General features: G+C 49.1%; 1 long non-coding RNA gene across 3 annotated transcripts; it reads left to right on the forward strand.

Annotated features, from left to right (window-relative positions):
- Positions 1 to 451: 451 nt before the first annotated feature.
- On the forward strand, positions 452 to 13,845 carry LOC119822995. 3 transcript variants are annotated; one of them, XR_005286880.1, is made up of 3 exons: positions 452 to 550; positions 1,393 to 1,487; positions 13,483 to 13,845. It is a non-coding gene; the product is annotated as an uncharacterized LOC119822995 (long non-coding RNA). The 3 variants fall into 3 exon arrangements; XR_005286881.1 differs by having other exon boundaries at positions 471 to 550; positions 1,223 to 1,487; XR_005286882.1 differs by lacking the exons at positions 452 to 550; positions 1,393 to 1,487 and adding an exon at positions 1,497 to 2,156.
- Positions 13,846 to 23,177: the final 9,332 nt, after the last annotated feature.

Consider the following 23,177-nt stretch of genomic DNA (forward strand, 5'->3'; position numbering starts at 1 on the left):
ACCCTCCCCCTCCCTACAGTATTTATCTATAGCAAGACTTGATTGGTTTAAAGATCAGCTTTCTTCCTTTTGGGGTTTTCTGGAAGCAGGAAGTTTGTCTGGGTGATTGTCTTGACTGTTTGTCCCCATGGGTGGTGCTTGGAGCTTTATAATTGTGTGTTGAATGAATGAATGAATGAATGAATGAATGCTCCAGCTCTGCCTTTGCTGAGCTCTGTAGGTTTTGCAATGTCTTATGTAATCAGGAGCCTGGTGACCCTGTTTGCTCTTTTCATTCCAAGAATTTTCGACATGCTTGGCCAATGTAACTGAAGCTCATTTATTTGCAGTGGCCCCTCCTCTCCCTAGTGAGGCCCTGTGGGAGCACACAGTAGGTCCACTGCACACTCACCTGAGACGGGGATGGAGTCCGGCCAGGCCACCTAGATCCTCCTCTCCCTAGTGAGGCCCTGTGGGAGCGCACAGTAGGTCCACTGCACACTCACCTGAGACGGGAATGGAGTCCGGCCAGGCCACCTGGCTGCTATTCTGGTTATCTCAGTGCCTTAAAGTGAGTCAGCCTACCTTGGGCCCTTTACAGTTCTCATAGGAAAAGATAACGAGGTTTGTACAGATGGTCTCCAAGATTCTGCTTGACTTTCAAAGACCAGAGTGGAATTCACCAGCTCAGGACACAGCTGTGGACAGGAGTGGAGATGGGTGACGGAGGATGGTGAGGGAAGGGACAAGCCAAAAGGGCTTTTCCAGGAAGGGTCAGGTCACATGAGTCTTCTTCTGGGGCCTCGGGGATAGGACTCTGTAAGATTCTGGGTACCATTTGGTTTTGGAAGTTCCGGCTATATACCCTAGTGGCTGTGACCCTGAGAAGCATAATCTAAAGGTTGTGGCAGGCCCGCTGCTTCAGCTGTCTGACCCTCTGAGATAGTCTGCAGTCTTGGCGGTATGTGAATGAATGTTCTTTGGGGAAGGGTGCCCTTAGCTTTCATGGGGTCCCTAAGGGATCTGTGTCCCCCAGCACTGAGGAGCTCACCTGTAGAAGGCTGACCTAATAAGATGAGTATGAGTAATTAGAGGAAGAAAACGACGAGCAGGGAGACCCCAGTTCTCCGTTTTCCTGTCTTTTGTGAAGCAGTAAAACGGGGAGTTGTGTGACATGCAGAAACATCTAGCATTTAGAAGAAGAGGCTGCCTTTATTTCATGAATGTCACCTCCTCTCAGCAGCCCTGCCCAGGTGCTCCTCCATTTCACGGTGACTCCCGGACCATGATGCCTTTGAGTGGCAGAGAGAGTGGAGCCAGGCTGCTGGCTGAGGAATTCCGGGCTTCCCTTTGAAGCATCCAGCAGGGTGACAGTCCAGCAAGGCTAATAGCCCTTCCTCCACTCCTCCACAGCATGAGTCTGGGGTTCAGAGAGCAAGTGACTCCTGCCTGCAGATGGTGCTGACTCGGAGAGAGGGATAGACACTGAGATGAAAGGCAGTGCCCAGGTAGGACTCCTCAGCTGCTTCCAGGCCTGCTGCACCAGGGGCACTTGGAGCTCTGGGGGTGAGCATGGGGAGGAGAGGAAGGCAGTGGAAGGCATCCTGTATGTGGGTAATCCCTGAACAATGGAGTGTTTATAGCATTGTCTACAGCTGCAATGCAGGTGTGTGTTCCCTGCTGGACTTTGGCTTTACTGCGGGCCTCAGGCTCGGGAGACTTTTTGGAATGTGCCCCTTGCCTTCTAGGGCCACCTTTGGCCTCACCTGCTGTTTACCTTCCTCTTGAAGTCCCTTTGCCGCCCCCCCACCCCTTTGGCAGACTGAGCCAGTGCCAGGAAATTGTTGGTCAAAGGTGAGGTCACTAAGAGCCTAGAAAAACAACAGGTCACCATTAACCTTGTCTGCCTGCCAGGTGTCTTCTGCTTCACCCAAGCTCCTCCCTCCCTCTCTCTTCTTGGAGAAGAGGTCTTGGCAGATTTTGGGGGTGTTCCTGGGGTGGAAAATCCTGTAAGACTGACCATCTTGAGACATTCCTCACTACAGTTTCTGACTGTAGACTACATAGCTATCTGGTATTATCTGACTGCACGGCCACCAGAGTTTAGATGCTGACCACCCAGTAAGGCCAAAAGAAAGCCGAGAGAAAGATCGTGTTCATTTGCCAACATTTATCAGGTCAGACTTTTTAATAATGTCAAACGTTACATTGGATAGATGGGCGCATGGGTGGATGGATGGATGGGTGTGTGGGTGGATGGATGGATGTGTGTTTGTGGATGAATACATGAATGGTTCAGTGGATTAGTGGGATGGGTGGCTATATGAGTGGGTAGATGTGGGTAACCGGGCGTTTGGATTGATGGGTGAGTAGATAGGTAGATGTATGGAAGGCATGAATGGTTCATTGGAAGGAAAGGTAAATGAGTGTGTGAGTGGGTAGAGGAGTAGATATATGGGTAACTGGATGGGTTGGTAGACGTATGAGTGACTGTGAGCTGCTGGGTGGATTGGATGGGTGGGCAGATGTATGGATGGAAAGATGGAAGGATAGTTGGACAGGCCACTAGAGGAATGGCTATATGAATGGGTGTTTGGAAGGATAAACAAATGAAGGTTGAGAAAGTGGGTAGATGGGTGAATTGGCAGACAGATGTGCATTTGAATTGTTGGGCAGGTGGATTATAAGGATGGATGGATGGATAATTGGGCAGGTGGAAGGATAGATGTAGGTGGATGGTTGGATTGATGCTTGGGTGGGTTGGTGGATTGGTGGATGGGAAGATGGATAGAAAGTGGAAGGTTGGGAGGATAAATGGTTGGGTATATGGGTAGACTGGAAGGTAGCTGGATGGGTTGTTGATGATGGATGGATGGTTAGGTACATATTTGGGTGGATGGATGGGATTAATGACCTGACTCTATAGTTGAGAACTCACATCCTCTGAGAACCTTCTTGAGAATACCCTATTGTTGACATATTCCCATCTTTTGTGTGTCAGTATTATCTTGATTTCTTTCTTTTTTTGTGTGTGTTTGTTTTATATATTTATTTATTTTTGTATTTTAGAAACTCTTTTTTAATTGTTTTTAATTGAGCTATATATTTTTCTCCACTCTCCTCCCTTCCTCTCCCCTCCGCCTCTACCCTCTTCCATGCTCTCCATGCACCCAATTTACTCAGGAGATCTTGTCTTTCTCTACTTCCCATGTAGACTAGATCCTTGTATGTCTCTCTTAGGGCCCTCATTGTTGTCTAGGTTCTCTGGGATTGTGAATCATAGGCTGTTTTTTCTTTGCTTTATGTCTAAAAGCCACTTACAAGTGAGTACATATGATATTTGTCTGTCTAGGTCTGGGTTATTGTTTTATTTATTTATTTATTTTTGAGATAGGGCTTCTCTGTGTATATTAGGAGCTGTAGATAAGCTGGCCTCAAAATCACAGAGATTCCCCTGCCTATGCCTTCCAAGTGCTGGGATTAAAGGTGTACACCACCACCATCCGACTGATCTTGGTTTCTTTACTGATCCTCTCAGATGATTTCAGATGGCTGTGTTCAATCACAGGCAAGACAGAGAACAAGCCTTCTAATTCCTCATGTGGCCCCAGACCCTTGCCCCATTACTGTACACAACTGGATGCTTTCCAGCCTGTGGGATCCAGACAAAGGAGCTCGGGGAGGGGGCAGGTTTTTGTTACAAGATGATTCATTCACTATTTTGGTGAAGAGCTAAGCTCTCCATCCCACTTGGCAAATCCCACATGGCGTGCCTCAGGTCTGGGCTTTCCTTCTGTACAGACCTGGTCATCTGAAAAAGTTGATGTTCATTAGCTTATTCTCTCCAAAGCCGTTTGCTATGTGCCCCCAACATGTCAGACTCTGTGCCTGTTCTGGCTCTAAGGTGGAGGTGATGTCAGAGATGTCGAACACGCACTGGAGCCTGAGGTCAGGACTCCAAAGGCCTCCCAGAGAGGTGGTGGCGCCTGAATCTCTTGACAAATCCTTATTTGGCCTTCTGCTTGGAGAGCTTGAGTCCATCTTAGTTTGTCAAGATCTGCCTGGTGACCCTCTCATGCCCCTTCTCCAGCCCTACTTTCTGCAGTTGTCAGAACCACCAATACTGACTGACCACGAGAGGCCATTTCCACTACACAGATGTGCAGGGCTCAAAGCTGTGGCTCTGTCATGCCCCTGGGAACCGAGCCTGCCTTTACTCTCTCATAGACTGCACACCTGTCGCCTTGACTAGCCCAGAGCCCCTTTGGCTGACCCAGCACCTGGGCTTCTGGGATGGGTACTTAGCACAGCTAGGATGTCCCTTCTTGACAAGGTTCCCTTTTTCACAGTGACAGGTGGGCACTGGAAACATGCCCAAGCTGAGAGCCTTGTTGGAGGGTGGTGGGGTATAAGTGTGGCTCAGTCAATGAGCTCTAGAGAGGGTGTCCAGGGGGAGAGCATGGCTCTGGAGCTCTGGATTGCTGGGTTACAACCGCCCTCTTTCGCAGGGCCACAGTGTAGAGGAAGTAGGATGAAGGCTCTATACAGCTGCCCTTGCTCTTGGAGCAGGGCCTCCAGCCTTCCCAGAAGGGCTCCCAGGCCCTGCTGACCCACCAGCCTCAAGGCACAAAGTCCAGTGGGGTGATTTTGTCATCTCTTCCCATGGCAGCCTTAAAGGGCCAGTGCCTGTCAGAGGGTTAATAATTACCTGTCGGGTCACCAACAGACCCAGATGGTGGTATGTGTGAAGATGAGCAAGTGGGTGGATGGTTATGAGGTGATGAGGTAGTGACGAGCAGTCGCCTGGCCCTGGAAGACGCTGGAGTCTTCCTTGGAATTCATCGTCTTGGGAGCTGTCTTCTCCCCAGAGCTCTGCTGTCTGGCTTGGAGCCATGAAGAGGATTCTGTGCTTTTAATGGCCCAGAGCCCAGGGAACCTGTGAGCTCAGAGGGAGAGTAAAGTCTAGGGTGCTGTCCCCAACTCTGACAGGAAATCAATCAGAAGAAAAATCATACCAGGCTTGGGATGCACCCCATGGAGAGGGTGATTCCCAGGCAGATGGGAAGTAGGGTTGCATCGTGGGACCTGAGGAAAACAGTTGTTGCTACGTAGAGCCTCTGCTCATCATCTCCACGCTCAGAAGGACCCCATCTCCCTGTCTCCCCTCACAGCAGTCTGTCTTTCCTCTACCCTCTATATCTGCTCCCCCATCTTTGGGAAACAGGGTGACAAGGACTAATGGCATCAAGAGACTCTGTCATGGGTGTTGGGTGTATTATGTAGCCCATAGAGTAGCCTTGTGACAAAGGTATTCCTTTCAACCTTTTGGCCACTATGATAGGTCCTGTCCCTCCCATGTCCCCAAATGGAGTGGCTCGGTTAACCTTCCAGTGAGCTTGTGAGGCTTACCACATCCAGCCCACATCCCTTCTCTTCTTCCCAGTAAGTATCTGGCAGCTCTGAGCTCATCCAGGCGGACCATCAGCCTCTGCCTGGATTGCTATGTCCATAGCCTCTCTGGAGTCAGACTAAAGGCTCTGTCAGGCCTGGAGGGGATGAAGGGATGGAGAAAATGACCCAAACAAGAAAGTGGGCTATGAGAAGGGTGAGGTACCTCCTGGGGAAGACTGGGCCTCTGTCTCAGGCCCTTTTCTTTCTTTTGACCTGGAGAGCTCTTCACAAAATCTGTTTGAGTGTTCAAATGAAAATATTGCTAGAAGTTGGGTATGGCATTGCATGCCTTGGTAATCCCAGCATTCAGGAGGCAGAGTCAGGCATCTTTGTGAGTTCGAGGCCAGCCTAGTCTACATGGTGAATCCAGGACAACAAGGGCCATACAGTGAGACCTTGTCTCAAAAAACAAATGTTTTTCCTGGAGTTAGGTGTGCTGTCTGGTGTACACTTGTGACTCCCAGCACCAAGGCTGAGGCAGGGGTATTGTCAGTGAGTTTGAGGCCAGCCTGCTTGACATAGTAAGATCCTGTCTCGAAAAAGCTTAGCAAGATAAAGAAAATAAATAAATAAATAAATAAATAAATAAATAAATAAATAAACAAACCAAAGGTTTCTTCTTCAGTTTTAAGAGTGGCTTCTCCCTCCCTAGCACAAGCTGCCATACCAAGAGCACTGAGGATAGATTCAGGTCCTCAGACTTGCATGGCACACTCTGCTATCTCCCCAACTTCTGATGCATGTGTGTGCCTGTGGGTGCTTGAACTTGTGCATATGTATGCGTGTGGGGGTGGGACAGAGGGTGTTGCTAGGTATAGCCTTGATCATTCTTGCCCCACCCATGTGTGTGTGTGTGTGTGTGTGTGTGTAGACTAGAGGTTAATGTTGTATTTCTTTTCCTTAATCACTTTATTTTTCTTTTTAAAACATTGATTAGTTATTAATCAAGTGTGCATTTATGTTCCCAGGATTGAACTGAGGTTTCAGACTTAGTGGCAAGTGCCCCATATCAGCTGAGCCATTCCACTAGCCCTCCATCTTTATCTTCTTGTTATTTAGATACAGGGTCTCACTGTGTAGTCCTGGTTGGCCTGGAACTCTATTTGTAGACCAGGTTGACCAAAGCATGCCCCACCAGGTTGTCTGGCTTCAATTTTATTTTCTCTTTGGCGTCTCTCAATGAACCTGAATCCCCTCCATTTGACAAGGCTGTCTGACCAATGATTTTCAAGGACTTGTCTGTGTGTCTGCCCCCTTCCCCCAGGCCTTTTGTTTGGGTTGTTGGTATTTGAACTCAGGCCCACATGCTTGCATGGCAGGTGGTGCTCACCTCTTGTCCTTCCAGCTTTGGACACACAGTTTTGATGGGCTTGGAAGGGCAGGTTTTCTTGATCCCACTGGGGAGGTGAGGAATGGGTTCCCCAAGTGGGGATAGGACATCCACAGCCAAGGGTAATTACTGAAGACAGCACTTTCTCAGGCTTTCCCTGGTGCTGGCTCGTCCCTTGCCTCCTCTGTCTTGTCCCTGCCCCAGGGAGTTGTCTCCTTTGAGCCTGTCTGGTTTTGGAGTTACAGTTTGCCCTTCACTTAAGAACAGTCTTTTTATTGTGGTTAAGTGTACATAACAAAATTTGCCAGCATAACCATTTTCAAGAGCATGGTGCCAGCGGTAATAAGCGTGTTCGTACTGTGTTAACCCGCCTTGTCCTCCATTTCCAGAACTTTCCATCTTATTGAACTGAAACTTTACCCATTTGGCACCAACTCTTATCCTGCTGCCCCTGAAGCCCTCTACCCTTCCGTCTGCCTCTGATCTCGGCTAGTTCCGGTCATGGAAGTGTTCAGAATGGTCTGTTTATGAGCAGCTTGCATCGGTTAGTACACTGCCCTCAAGGCTGCCCTGAGTTGTGGCCAGAGTTGGGGCCCTTGCTTTTTAAGGCTGAGAAGCATCTCCCTGTATGAAACGTACCACAGTTAGCTTATCCCTGAATTCTATAGGCACTAGGGTTTTATCTACTTTTCTATAATTGTGGATAATATTGATTGAACACAGGTGAGCACATAAATATCTCTTTGAAACTTTGGTTCTAATTCTTTGAGAGATATGTATGCCAGGAAATGGATGTCCTAAATTACAGGGTAGTTCTGTTTTTAATGATTTAAGGAAACATCTTACTTGCCACTCGTGCACAGGCTCCGATCCCACACTCACACCCACACTTGTTAACTTTGGTTTGGGGTAGCTCCCCTCTCTTACCTTACAAAGGCTTTGAATATGCATCTTCCTAATGATAGGAATAGCCAGGACCTTTACATCTTCTTTGGAGAATTGTCTCTCAAGTCTTTTTCTTGTCTTTGGATTGGAGTTTTTTTGTTGTTGTTGAGATTTAGGAGTTTTCTCTATGATGCCATTGAAGTGGGTAAAAACGTTTGCTGGTCATGCAGGCCTGAGGATCTGAGTTTGATCCCTTGAACCTACGTACAAGTGAGAGAAGAACATCAACCTTGCAAAGCCGTCCTCTGACTTCACATCCACGCCATGACATGTGCTCCCTGTCACAATTCTATCTTCAAAATCGATCCTTCATCAGGATTGTAAGCCAACACCCCACTTCTCTTTCAGGTCTCATGTAGCCTAGGCTTGTCTCAAACTCAAAATGTTCAACGTGACCTTGAACTCCTGATCTTTCTGCCTCCAACTCCCAAGTGCTGGGGTCACAGGCATGCACCATCATGCCCTGCTTGCTGGGGTCACAGGCATGCACCATCACACCCTGCTTGCCTGTGTCTCCCATTTTCTGGGTTGCCTTTCTGTCCTATTGATGGTGCTGGGGTCACAGGCATGCACCATCATGCCCCGCTTGCCTGTGTCCCCCATTCTCTGTGTTGCCCTTCTGTCCTATTGATGGTGCTGGGGTCACAGGCGTGCACCATCACGCCCCGCTTGCCCGTGTCCCACATTCTTTGAGTTGCCTTTCTGTCTTATTGATGGTGCTGGGGTCACAGGTGTGTACCATCACGCCCCGCTTGTCTGTGTTCCCCATTCTCTGGGTTGCCTTTCTGTTCCATTGATGGTTACTAATGTCATTTGTTTTCATGAATGGCTCCTTTTTTTTTTTCTTTTGATTTTTCGAGACAGGGTTTCTCTGTGGCTTTGGAGTCCTGGAACTAGCTCTTGTAGACCAGGCTGGCCTCGAACTCAGAGATCCGCCTGCCTCTGCCTCCCGAGTGCTGGGATTAAAGGCGTGCGCCACCACCGCCCGGCTGAATGGCTCCTTTTACTGACAGATTTATTTTTATTTTATGTGCATGAGTGTTTACCTGCCTGAATGTATGTGTATGCCTGGTGACACAGAGGCCCGAGAAGGGTGTCAGATCTCCTGGAACTGGAGCTACAGACAACTGTGAGCCTCCAGACAGGTGCTGGGAATTGAAGCTGGGTCTTCTGCAAGAGTAGCAGTGCTTTTAACGGCTGAGCCATCTCTCCAGCCTTCTGTTGATGTCAGTGTAGTTTCCTTCCCCTGGAAGTTCAAAGCATCTCATGTCTACATGGTCTTCTTGTGTGTGATGTCTTTGTACCCGGATGAGGTCACTCATGAGGCGGAGCTTCTTGGGTCAAGGCTCCAGCCTCACTGATGTTTGGATTCCCAGTCCCAGAAAGACACTCAGCGTGTTTGGTGAACAGTGAATTCAACCTCAGTTTGAAGATTAGTCATCTAGGGGCTTCCATAGCTGTGGGGGATGGGCATTCAGTGGCCCACCACCCTTAGATGGGAGTCTTGCTCCCTGGTCATGTGGTCTTGGGGAGGCTACTCACTCTCTCTGTGTTTCCAGGTCTGCCATCTTTAAAATAGGAATGATAATAATATATAGCTTAGAATGTTGATTTCAAGATCAAATGACTCGTAAAATTCTGAGAACAGGGCTCAGCACGTCATAAACACTATGTTGGTGCTGGCTGTTATTGTTATAATTCCATTATAGTGTCAGCTCTTTGGAGACAGAGAACACACTGCTTGTGTCTCTGTCACCCTGGCACCCAGCACAGTGCAGATGCAGGGCCAGCCCTCGACTGGAACTTGTTGCTTGAATTAGATTGTCTTTTGTCTGGTGGGCTGGTCTCCTCACTCCACCCAGGGCATCTCTCCCATCACGTCGCCGTCCCGGCCACGTTAGTCCTTGTTCCGCCCAGTTGGGTCTGTCTCCCCCACTCTCTCCTCCCGCAGGGCAAACGGGTCTCCAGGCAGGCAAACTGCTGCTGTCAGCTCTCTACAAAGGATCTTCTGGCAAGGCTGGCCTGGGGGCTGGGCAGGCTGTGGCAGCAGGTCTGTAACCTCAGGTCTGACCGCACCTTGTCCCTGTGAATAGTCACCTCTCAGGGGATGGACCTGGGTGGAGACAACAGGTCAGGAAGTGGGGACGGAACTCTCCTTTTCTTTCTCCTCTGTGCCCCCAGCTCACCCCAGAGCTTGAGGTTGATGCCCTCAGGGCTGTTTTGCTTCTGTTTAGCCTTGGTGTCTTCTCTGATAGTGATCAGCTGCCTTGCTCCCTTAGTTCCTGGGGTCAGAGAGAAGAGATGCTACCAAGGGTCACCGAGGTGGAGGGTGCTGGCTTTGATTGGTTTTGTTTTGGTTTTGGAGAATGATCCTCTTATTCGCCTATCTCCACCTCCCCAAAGTGGGATCCAACCTAGTGCTTGGTGCATGCTAGACAAACACTCTACCTACTGAGCTGTGTCCCCAGCCCCTCTGACATACTCCCCCATCGGTTCCTTATCCTTGTCACTGGGAAGGCAGCAGAATTCAAGCTCTAGACCCAGGGTGGAGGACATCTTACTCTCTCCTCACGTCCCATGGCAATGGGACGCTCTTCTGTGGGCTGCCTCACTGCCCTCCACCTGTGCCTCAGGGGTGCCCCATCTACACAGACCCAAGCAATCAACTATGCCCTCTGTCCAGGCTCAGTGCTCCTTGGATTCCTGATGTCCCGAGTTCCCTGACGTCACCTTTTAAGTCCCATGACTTGGCCCGGCCTGCTCAGGAAGGACATTGTCCTCGAAGACTTTGGACTTGCCTTGGAGGTTCTGTCAGTGTAGCAGGTGGTGACAGGTGGCCATGGACCATCAGGAGGCTCGGAGCCCAGCCTGGGCCAGGGGTGGGGGACATCTGCTTGCAGGGCTGACTGGGTGGAGGTAGAGTGAATCACTTAGTGGTGGGGGGAGGAGGCGGGACGCAGACCCAGGCTTGTGTGGACCCACGTCTCACATCCCAGATGAAGTTGGTGTCTGCCCTGTGTCGGTGTGCACTAGGGGATAAGCTGGTGTGGAAGCCTGTGGTTTGGGGTGTAAGAGGGTTTGTGTACTGTGTGGGAAGAGTAGATGTGTGTGTGTGTTTCTCATGAGTATGTCTGTGTTAAACCTGGGGGGACTGTCTATGAGAGAGGGTGGGGGTGCTGCCCATGGCTGGGGACAGTGTAGGCCCTCATGGGAACGTGGGTGAGTGGCTTGCCTGGGGCTGTGAGGGCATGGGTTTTGAGTATGATACTGAGCATGGGGCTTGAGGAGCGAGTAGAGGTCAGCGTAGAGAGTGACCACAAAATTACAATGTCCCTTCATCTCTATTTTAATTTAACCTCAGCCTCTGCCAAGGCTCACGTTGCTGGGTAACTGGGGGAGGGGACAGAATTTGGGATCTCTGTTGCCATCCCTGCTGCTGATTATCATCTGAGTGATGACGGCTAGGGAGAAGGAAGGCTGGCCACCCTCAGCAACTGTATCTCCAGAGGGCAAGGCAGGCTATAGGGGCTAGAGGAGGTGTGTGTGTGAGTGTGTGTGTGTGTGTGTGTGAGTGTGTGTGTGTGTGTGTGTGTGTGTGTGAGTGTGTGTGTGTGTGTGAGAGAGAGAGACAGACAGAGAGAGAGAGAGAGGTAGGCAGGCAGAATATGAGAGACAATATGAGAGGGAGGAGGTGAGTCTGGTCTATCTGTGAATGTATAGGTGTGTGAACCTCTTCCTGTCAGTTTTGAGGTACGTCTGTGACTGTCTCATTGTGTTCTCTCTTACTCCTTAATTTGAGAGAACTGGCTAGAGTCACATTACCAAAACTGTGCAACAGATGAAATATTCCCGAATTTAGTTTTAAGAACCACGTAGATAAGCACACGCCTTTCTCTCTGCCTCTATCTCTCAAGGGATGGGATTCACAGTGAGCCACTTTATCTGTTTGGCTGCTGCTATTTTTTGTTTTTATCTTTTTATGTGGTGTCAGGGACTGAACCCAGGAGCTTGTGTGTGATAGGCAATCACTCTACCAACTGAGCTATAACCCTACACTTCTTTTTGTTTTGTTTTGTTTTTTCTTGAGACCAAGTCTCACTATGTAGCCCAAGCTGTCCTGGGACTTACAGAGATCCTCCTGTCTTGGTCTTTTGAGGCTAGGATTACAAATAAGTACAACCATACCAATGGTGCACACCTTCAATCCCAGCAGTCGGGAGGCAGAGGCAGATGGATCTCTGTGAGTTCAAGGCCGTCCTGGTCTTGGAAAAAAAAGTTATTTCTTCTAGTAATTTATTTATTATAATAACAGTCATTTTGATAAATGCTTTCATTGATAAATGCCTTTGTTGCTACCAACTGAAAATTGTATTTATCTAATAATTATCTTTCTCCCTGACTAGGATATGATCCCTTTCTCTCCCTCTTTCTGTCTCTGTCTCTCTCTTTGTGTCTGTCTCTCTTTGTGTGTGTGTGTGTGTCTGTGTGTGTGTGTTGCTGATGTTGGAGACCAGGGCTTTGTGCAGGCTGAGCAAGCATTCTGCTACTGAGCCACACCCACAGGCATAGGATGTAATCTTTATGAGGGCAGGGATCATTCTTTGTTTGTTGTTGTGTTCTCAGTGTTGGGAACAATGCTTGGTATGTAGAAGGGGCTGAATTTTTTTTTTAATTTAAGTGAAAGAGAAAGAATCCCAAGAGAACAGTCTGAAGGAGGAGTAGGAATTTATCGGTCAGAAGGGGTGAGGACTGTTCTGAGTGGCAGGGACAGTGTGTACAAAGGTCCTGAGGCAGGAAGGGACAGAGTGGATCCTGACTGGCAGCTACTGAAGTTGGAGCACTCTGTGTGTGTAAGGTAATTATGAGTTTTAATCAAAAGAGTGACATGTCAGACTTGTCCGTTGCTGCTGGAGGAGACTGGATTCAGGGCGAAGGTGAGAACACAGACAGCGGCTCAGGTGTGACGAGGGTCTCAGGGAACATCCTGTGAGGATGGAGCTCTTCAGGCTTCAGTGACGGCCAGGCAGCAGTTATGAGAGGCAGATGTGGAGGATGGCGCTGATATTTCTGGCTGGCTTAGATAGCTGTGGGCTGACACCAGGGAGCATTAGGTCACCATAGTGCAGGTCTGATGCTGGGCACTTAGCTGGCCAATGGCGGATCCTATGCAGATTCACGGGCCTCTGAGTAGGTCAGAAGACAGTCCAGAAGGAAATGGAGGCTCCAAGTGGGACTTGATTCACACACACACACACACACACACACACACACACGCACGCACGCACGCACACACACTATCCCATGCTGTCAAGGCTTGTCATTAGCTGGTCAGAAAGGGGCTCATAAATCCAAGGATTCTAGGTCAGCATACCCGAGAGAGACGAGCACACGTGTGTTCCTGTAGCACTGTCCCCACAGCCAAGTAAGTGGCATCAGCTCAACTGCCCATTGGTGAATGGAGGCTAAAGAGAGCATGGTACACAAAATGAATACACTATAGAGTTTACATACATGATAGAGCTGCAGTGAGGACTGGGGTCATGTCAGTCTCAGGAAAAGAAATGGAATTGGAAGTCATCACGCTAAGTGAAACAAGTCAGATCCAGAACACCAGATGTGATTGGTTTTCTTTCATATGCAGGATCTATATTTAAAAAGAATATGGAAAACTAGAAGTGGCTGACTTGGGGAGATGAAGGGAGGCAGCGAGGGTGGGGTGGGGGGGAGGATAATGAGGAGGTGTGAATATAATCAGAGCATAACATTTGCATTTACAGAATCATACCGGGCGGTGCTGGCCTACACTTTAATCCCAGCACTCAGGAGGCGAAGGCAGGCGGATCTCTGTGAGCCAGTCAGGTGGATAGAGAGTTCAAAGGACAACCAGGGCTATACTGAGAAACGCTGCCTCGAGAAACCAACCAACAAACCAACAAGATAACCATCTTCATCTCATAACAGGGCAGTGTGATGGCTCTGTGGGCACAGAAGCCTCCTCCACCAAGCCTGAAGACCTAGCTTTGACGCTAGGGTCCCCCCATGTGGAAGGACAGAACTGACTCCACGGGGTTGTTTTCTGACTTCCACACACATGCGTCCCCCCAAATGAACTATATTAAAGGCCTCGCCATGTGTTCCAAGGTTTTGTGTAATTCTTCTGCACAAATAGAACCCCTGAGGGAAAGGAACAGGAAAACAGAAAGGGGTTCATCGTGGCACGGGTGCACCTCAGGGGTACACCCGTGAGTGTGCTGTACCTGGCTTGTGTGAGGTCCTGGACTGGCTCTGCACTATGGCAAAGGGAAGGGCGTGGCTCATCAAAAACAACACAATGTAGACTTTTTATTTTCATTGCCTGCCACTGGGCACAAGGGTGCATGAAGCCCTTCTAAGTCTTGAATGGTTTTTGTTTTGTTGTGTTTGTTTTGCATGAACCAACCTGAGACTTTCTGGCTTCCAGCTTTGGCTGTGGAGAAGCAGTCAGAGAGGCATCCCACTCGCCTGCCAGCCCGCCTCCTCCACCCTGTCCGTCAATTCCAGGTCTAACTCAATCATGTCAGGGGTCTGCCACTGCTAAATCTTTCATGGAATGCAGGTTGGATTTTTATTTTCTTTTATTTAGAAAAAAGGAGAACTCTTTCTGTACCTAGTCCTACTTCATTTTCATTGTTGTTAAATTTCACAGTAGCAAAGGCTTTGGGACAGACACACTTGGAGCAGAAGTGGGCAAGGGACACTGGAGAGCCTCTGAGTGGCCCTGGCTCAGGCCCACACAGAGGTAAGCCTCTGTCCATAGACTTCAGGGGGTGGGTAAGGCTGTCGTGAGGGCTCCTAGGCAAAGTCACCTATCAAACAGCTAAGTAGGCAATGAGAATAGCTGTCCCTGAGCGATACTTTGGAGTTCTTCCTTCAGGATTTGGTAATCAATACAACATACTATCAGTGGTACGAGTACGCTGTATCGATCAGATCCACAAAGCACGGAGCTAGATCTATTATTTAATGAGTAAGGCTCAGTTCAGTTCATTCTAGATCTGACTACTGAGCAGAGCCCTGGAAAGAGAACAGGTGGGGCTGGTGGAAGGAGCTTAGTAGATGGCTTCTCTGCTCTCCAGGGGTCTGCATTCTACTAATCCTAGGGGTTGGGTGTGAAAGCCAGGGTTTTGCCTTTGAAGGACGTCTGCTTGTTCATCTGTCTTTTGGTGTGTGTGTTGTTGTTGTTGCTGCTGCTGCTGCTGCTGCTGCTAATGCTGCTGTGTTTTTGAGACAGGGTCTCATGTAGCCCAGGTTGGTCTTGAACTTACTATGGTCCTGAGGATGACCTTGAACTACTAATTCCGTTTCCTTTACCTCCTGAGTGTTGAGATTACAGCTATGCACCACCATGCCTGGCTGGAGCTTCTATTATTTTTTTTAATTAAATTTATGTGTGTGGGTGTTTTGCCCACACATATGTCTGTGCACCATGCATGTGCCTGGTGCCCACCAAAGCCAGAAAAGGGCACTGGGTCCCTGGAACCGGAGTTGCAGTTATGAGCTGCCCTGTGGTGCTGAGAATGGAACTTGAGTCCTCAGGCACTGCTCCTAACTGCTGGACTGTCTCTCCATCCAGAACTTCTATTCCTAAAGACAGTAACGGTGAGATTCCCGGAGAAATAGGAAACTAAACCCATGTGCCAAGAGGGCGGAGCCTTGGGGCCAGAGCTTCTACGGTGTGTCCCTCTTTCTGGTCACAGGTAGCGGATGTCTGCTCAGCATAGTGGGGCGTGGAGTGAGAACTCCTCTGTGAGTGGAAGGGCAAGTAGGTGGGGGAAAGACGGGTCAGTTGGCCAGGCTGCAGTGGCAGGAAATCTGGGACCCAATCGAACCTGTCCCCTTGACTCACTCATAATCGTCAGGGGAGGGAAGTCATTGTTTATGGAATGTGCATCAGGTCTGTGTCTCTAGCCGTGGAAACAGACTCTAAGATTGCATTTTTGAATTTTTTTTTCCTTTTTAGGGGATAGTCTCACATTACAGCTCAGGCTGGCCTGGAACTTACTATGTAGCCCTAGGTGGGCCTCAAGCTCGCACCGATGCTCCTGCCTCAGACTCTGAAGTGTTGGGTTTGCAGCATGGGCTGTCATGCTCGGCTCTGAGTTGGTTTGCACGTGACTTCCCATGACAGTTGGGAACATATCTGATCTCACACGGCATAGTACTTTTGTCAAGTTCACACAGGAGGAAATCTGGAGGTGTGTGAGTCCAGGTTTGGGGAAAGGATAGCATGATGGTGTTGTCAGAACTTGGGCTGTTTGGACTAGACTCTGCAGCTAAGAGCATGAACTGCTCTCCAAGAGCTCTGAGTTCAAGACTCAGCACCGGCACTGAGTGGTTCACAACTGCCTGTAACTCCAGTTTCAGGGTTCCAACACCTTCTCCTGGACACCATGGGCACCTGCATACATGTGTATCATAAACCTTAAAAAAAACTTAAGCTTTTTCCTCCTCCCTTTCTGCCAGGCCATGTTAACTCAGTCAGAAGACTTGTGGCCTAAAGGACTCAAGAGGCTGCCATGGTCCCTTCTACAATTGCTGAAGGCAGAAATGGGGAAGACCAAAGAGAAAGTGAACTGTATCACCTAATCAGAAAAGAAAAGCATACTTCTCAGAAGCCTGTTTGGGAAAAAAAACATTCAGCTTTCTCCTTTGCCAGAGCAGAGAGGAGGTTAAAGAATGGGAGGCTGGGAAGAGGCAGGTGGAGACAAGAGGCACGCACGTGAGTGTTTAGAAGGTTTTCCCCAAACCTGGGTGCATCATCATCAGGACAGGTGGTGGTTCTGGTGGCATGGGGAAAGGGACAAGGAAAACGGCTGCCAAGCAGAGCAAGTGATGTTTGCCCTGTATGTGCTAAGAGCAAGGATAAGCCTAGGGCTCAGAGAAAAACCAGGAAAATTGAGTCAGCCTGACTGGGGTGGGAAACTTTCTTGGAAACGATGACCATCCCCAAGCAAGGTCCTGGCCACTCTTACCAAGACCGTTTGCTGGACAGCAGAATCTAAAGCAGAGAGCTGTGCATTCACACAGTTTGCCTGGAAACAAGACGCATGGTAGATGTTTGGTTAAAGCGGGAGAGCGGAGAGGAGAGCGAGGCATGTGGAGTGGTTGAGAGGCATACGTGAGGAGTCTGGGAGAAGCTGGCTTTGTTTCTCTGGTTGGTTTTGAGACAGGATCTCATATAGTCCTGGTTAACTTCAAACTCGATGTGCTGCTTAGGCTGGCTTTGAACTTCTGCTTCTTCTGAGCACTGGGATTACAAGTGAACACCATACACTCATCCAACTACGGCATTTTACTCTTATTGTTCTAAATGTTCCAGCCACGCAGGGGCGGAGTTCACTGTGCATTAAAGACAGATGGCTTCATACTGGAGGGGTGAGCTGTGAGGGGTGCAGGCACAAGAGGGAGTCAAGCCAAGTGGTCCCTTTGGTCTCTTCACGAGAGCTGCTGAGGGTCTGGAGAAAGACTTTCCAAAGTCAGACTGCTGATGTTTCGATACCAAGATAGGCAGGATTCCAAGGCACGGATCTCTGGGAGGGACAGATGTCTCAAGAGGGCTGAGGTGCACGAAATAATGCACATAAGGCTATGTAATCACACACAGGATATTTTGTGTCCTGGTGATGAAGAAAGAGAGGAGGTGGCCAAAGAAATTCATGGGTGGTAGAGAGTTCTCAGCCAGACTGTGTGAGGAAGACTTGGGGAGGGAGAGAGAGAGAGAGAGAGAGAGAGAGAGAGAGAGAGAGAGAGAGAGAGAGAGAGAGAGAGAGAGAGAGAGAGAGAGAGAGAGAGAGAGAGAGAGAGAGAGAGTCCTGGATAGTTTGTCAATTTGACACAATCTGGTCATCTGGGAGGAACCTCAAATAAGAAGATGTCTCCATAAGATCTGGCTGTAGGCAAGTCTATAAGGCATTTCCTTAGTGATTGTTGAGGGAGAGCCCAGTCCTTTGTAGGTGGTACCATTCCTGGCCTGGTGATCCTGGATTGTGTAAGAAAGCAGGCTGAGCAAGTCATAATGAGCAAGCCAGTAAGCAGCACTCCTCCATGGCCTGTGCATCAGCTCCTGCCTCCAGGTTCCAGTCCTGTTTGGGTTCCTGTCCTGACTTCGTTTCATGATGAACAGTGCTGTGGGAGTGTGAGCCGAATAAACCCTGTCTTCCCCATCTTGCTTTGGTCATGGTGGTTCATCGCAGCACAGTAACCCTGACTAGGAGACAGACGTGAGATGTATGAGCACGTCCTCCCAGTCCACTTTATCCCCTGCGAGGAGCCTGGGAGCACGGGGGCGCTTGAAGAGGAGAAGACGGGATTCAGAATTTAAAACAAGGAGGCTGGAATGTGTGGAGCCTGATGGCATTGGATAGGAGTGGCTGAGTAGAAGACAGAAAGGAAAGAGGCGCTGGGGACAGCACAGAGTCACCCCGAGTAGTGTCCGACCAATTCAGGGTCAACAGTATTGAGAAATAGTCAATGGCTGTCCACAGAGCAGAACCCACAAAACACAAAGGCACATTAGGAAGTCTTCCAGCTCCCTCCTCATTCCAAAGGGGCTTGTGCTGCTACATGGATTTGCTAGCTTGTTTGTGTTTGTTTGTTTGAAACAGCATCTTGCTATGTAGGCTAGGCTCAGTTTGACCCCCAACTCCTTTTAGATCTGCCTCCCAAGTGTGTTATTATATCACGTGTACATACCTACCCGTGGGGGGAGAGAATGTCAGGGCCTAGTTATGTAATCCAGGCTAGCCTGGACCGTAGGATCCAGGAATATATACATGCTCATGGGGTTGTTCATCCCCAGTGCCCCGAGCACCATTTTACTGGGAAGGTGGGGTTGAGAAGTGGGCACGCTACTGGCTTATAGTTCTGGTGAGGGTCTCGATGTCATGCTGATTCTATTAGCGAGGACCACAAACCTCCAGCAAGACAAGCAGAACCCAGAAGAACCACCACAGGGGCTATAATGTCCCCAGTGATACAAGATGGCATTCTTCAGACCTGTGTGGGACTCCAGTGACCCAGGTTACCAGTGGGAGGGGTAGAGGTACTTAGGGTGGAAGATTTGGAGACTCACTGATCATACCTTGCATTGGCAGTAACTATCTGACGTTACAATGGCAATGACAGGTAGGGTTAATAGATATATCATATCTAACATGAGGGAGGGATCTGACATCTGGGGTTCAGCATTAACAAGTCCATACAAGGAAAAATGAGGCTCAGCAAGGGGAAGGAGTAGAACTAGCAGATTCAGGGAGGCAAGAAAGGAGAATGAATTCTGGGATGAATAGGCCCAGGGCATGCTTAATTTTAAGACCATATCTCCCAGGCATGAAGGGCCAGGGCTGTTTGTGTGGCTAAAAATGTTGAGACAAGAGTAACACAGTGACAGAACCCTTAATGTGCGTGAGGCCCTAGTCCTCAGCAGTGCGAGATGCCAGGCAGAGGAAGGAGAACCCCATCGCTCTGGAAGCCTGAGGCTAGCTAGCTAGTCTGGCGTACACTGTGGTGGATAACAAGAGACCTGTCTCAAGTTGGAAGGTGAGGAGCTACATCTAAGGTTTTCTTCTGACTTCCACAATGTGCCAGAAAGATGGCATATGCCCTAATGACCTGGATTCAGTTCTTGGAAACCATGTGGGAAAAGGAGAGAATCACCTCCCTCAAACTGACCTCTGACCTTTGCAAACGCACCTAGCCAAAAAATTGATAGTTTTAGGTTCGGGGGAAACCCTAACCCAAAGGAATAAGATGGGGAGAGATGGATGAGGATACCCAATGCCTTCCCCAGGTCTCTATGGGTTGTGTGTGTAAACACACACACATGCACGTGTGTGCGTGCGTGCACACACGCACACACACACAATATTTTTTTTGTTGTTTTTTTCGAGACAGGGTTTCCCTGTAGTTTCTAGAGCCTATCCTGGAACTAGCTCTTGTAGACCAGGCTGGCCTCGAACTCACAGAGATCCACCTGCTTCTGCCTCCCGAGTGCTGGGATTAAAGGCGTGCGCCACCACCGCCAGGCTCACACAATATTTTTTAAAATAAAATTTTAAGCCAGGTGGTGGTGCACACTTTTAATCCTAGTACTCCACGAGGCAGAGGCAGGCAGATCTCTGAGTTCAAGGACAAGCCTGAACAACTGAGTAAGACCCTGTCTTCAAAAAAGAAGACAAACAACCCACAAACCCCCAAACAGCAGAAACTTTTAAGGGGTGGAATGAGGCCGACTGGATGGAGCAGGGAGGAAGTGGACCTCCCACGTTTCTTACATGTGTGGGTTCTTCATGTTGTTTGGTTCTTTGTTAGCATTCCAGGATTTTCATCCATCAGTTATTCCTCATCTTGCTGCCTCAGATGACCACTTGAATAAAATGAGCCACTTCTGATAGAGTGGGCCACAGCCTTGGGGTTTGGGTTCCTTGAGCTAACTTATCACTACCTGGCAGAGAGCATGGGCTGTCATCTCTCTATCACCACCCGTTCCCCTTTTCAAGAAACTCCGCCTCTGGGGTTCTCAGTTTGGTGGCAGAAAGTGTTAAAGGTGGTGCTTTCAAGATAGATTTCCTGTAGCATTGGAAGTTGGTCCAGCAGATCCACAATGCAAGCCACATATCCAACAGATCCAAGCGTGAGCCATGTGTCCAACAGATCCACACTGTGAGCCACATGTCCAAAAGATCCACAGTGTGAGCTACGTGTCCAGCAGATCCAGCATGAGCCACAACTGTTGCTAGGAACTCGTTATAAAGGTCAAATGTAAAGCTGAACTTATAGCTGTGTTAGCGTGTGCACTGAGCTTGCACAGGTCCTAGGTGCAGACCCAGTCCCACAAAAGCAAAACTAAACCAACACCCCCCAAAACACATAAAAGGAGCAACTGAGCAGGATTTTATTAATGGAACTGATATACCTCATGTATGTGTGTGTTGTATGTGTTGAGTGTATGTGAATCAGTGTCTGCATGTAAGTGCAAGCTTGGATAAGTGTATGGAGGCCCAGGAAGTCATTGAGTCTCCTCCTCTTCTTCCTGACCTTCTTTTTCTTGTTTGTTTGAAATAGGTTCTTACCAGGTAACTCTTGTCCTGGAACTTAAAGATTGGATTGGAGGTGTATATCACCATGCTCTACTGGGTGTCTACCACTGTGCCCTACTGGGTGTATACCACCATGTCCTACTGGATGTATACCACCATGTCCTGCTGGGTGTACACCACCATGCTGTCCTACTGGGTGTCTACCACCATGCCCTACTGGGTGTCTACCACCGTGCCCTACTGGGTGTATACCACCATGCCCTACTGGGTGTATACCACCGTGCCCTACTGGGTGTATACCACCGTGCCCTACTGGGTGTATACCACCGTGCCCCATTGGGTGTATACCACCGTGCCCCATTGGGTGTATACCACCCTGCCCCATTGGGTATATACCACCATGCCCTATTGGGTGTCTACCACCATGCCCTACTGGGTGTCTACCATGCCTTACTGGGTGTATACCACCGTGCCCCACTGGGTGTATACCACCATGCCCTACTGGGTGTATATTACCATGTCCTACTGAATGTATACCACCATGCCCTACTGGGTATATAACACTATGTCCTACTGGGTGTATACCACCATGCCCTACTGGGTGTATACCACCGTGCCCCACTGGGTGTATACCACCGTGCCCCACTGGGTGTATACCACCATGCCCTACTGGGTGTCTACCATGCCTTACTGGGTGTATACCACCGTGCCCCACTGGGTGTATACCACCATGCCCTACTGGGTGTATATTACCATGTCCTACTGAATGTATACAACCATGCCCTACTGGGTATATAACACTATGTCCTACTGGGTGTATACCACCATGCCCTACTGGGTGTATATTACCATGTCCTACTGAATGTATACCACCATGCCCTGCTGGGTATATAACACTATGTCCTACTGGGTGTATACCACCGTGCCCTACTGGGTGTCCTCTTCTTTCTCTCCCTCCTATTCCTTTGAGTTAGAGTCTCTCCCTGAATCTGGAACTCTATGTTTTGGCCTGCAGCCAGCTTGTCCCAGTCATTCTCCTGTCTCCACTCCCCACTGTGTTAGGGTGGTAGACAAATATGAGACCATGCCAAGCTTTTTCTATAGGCGCTGGGATATGAACTCAGGTCCTCATGGTTGCGCAGCAAGCCCTTTTAACCACTGAGCCATTCATCTAGCACCGAACTTAGTTTTAATGTGTTATATGTTTATTTAACTTAACAGATACAAAATGTCCTCATTCCAACAGATGGCGAGTATTTGATATATGAAGATTTACGGAGATCACTTTTGTTAATTTTCGTAGACGTCTCCCCACTGAGCTGTGCAGGTTACATTAGAACACACCTGAATCTGGACTGGCCACGTTAAGGGGACCTGGCTGTTTATCTGGGTTACTATCTCTGTCCCATGCCTATAGAGCTGGACCTGTTGGTGAGGACAGGGTCTTGATACTGCTGGTCTGTGCCTCTGGTAGCTGCTTGGCTCTGAAAGGGACTTCAGGAGCCCAGGGAGGCAAGGTGCTGTGTATGCACTTATGTGTGGGAGGGTGGCCAGAGCCTATGTGCACCAGTGTTTTGAAGCTGTGGTAAATATTAACAAGGCAGTGGGAGCCAGGCCCTCTGGGAGGCCTCGGCTCCCCGGTGGGGAGGAAAGGGAGATAGTGCTGTGTACCTTAGATAGGCTTTCAACCCGGCCTCCGAAGCTGCAGCACCCAAGCTGCCAGGGACACATGGGCACGACTTCTGTTCCCAGAACCAAGATGCCTCGCCTTGCTGGGAGATTCTCAGAACTCCAAGACCACAGAAGCACCACTGGGCCTCTGTGTGTGCGGTGCCCCAAGCTGCTTCTCCAAGGCTCCTCCTCACGGCCCACATTCTTTACCTCTACAGCTCCCATCTCCACACTTACTTCCCGATGGGCACAATTCATCCAAACTCGAGGGCACAGGAAACAGATTCCATTCAGATAATTTCTTCTCCAAACAAACAAACAAACAAACAAACAAACAAACAAAACCCTCCCATCAAGTTGGGAGATAAGTTCAGCTGGTAGAATGGTTGTCCAGTATGCTCAAAGTCATGGTTCGCTCTCAAGCACTTCATAAGCTGGGCATGGTGGCACAAGTCCATAATCCTAGTATTTGGGAGGTAGGGGCAGGAGGATCAGAAGTTCAAGGGAATCCTTGTTACATAATGTGTTGGAGGCCAGCTTTGGCTACGTGAGAGAAACAAACAAACAAAGCAAAATATTGTACAAAGTAAGGCTCTGTCTCCTAAGCGCTTCTTGTGGTGTTGGTTGCCGCTTCTCTCTAACATCAGGCAGCCGTGATTGTCGCGGTGTGAGTATCAGAAGGGTTGCACCCCCCCCCCCCCCCCGACAGCTACAAACCTGGGCTT

This window comes from Arvicola amphibius, chromosome 9 (genome assembly GCF_903992535.2).
Source record: "Arvicola amphibius chromosome 9, mArvAmp1.2, whole genome shotgun sequence".
NCBI classification, from domain to species: domain Eukaryota; kingdom Metazoa; phylum Chordata; class Mammalia; order Rodentia; family Cricetidae; genus Arvicola; species Arvicola amphibius.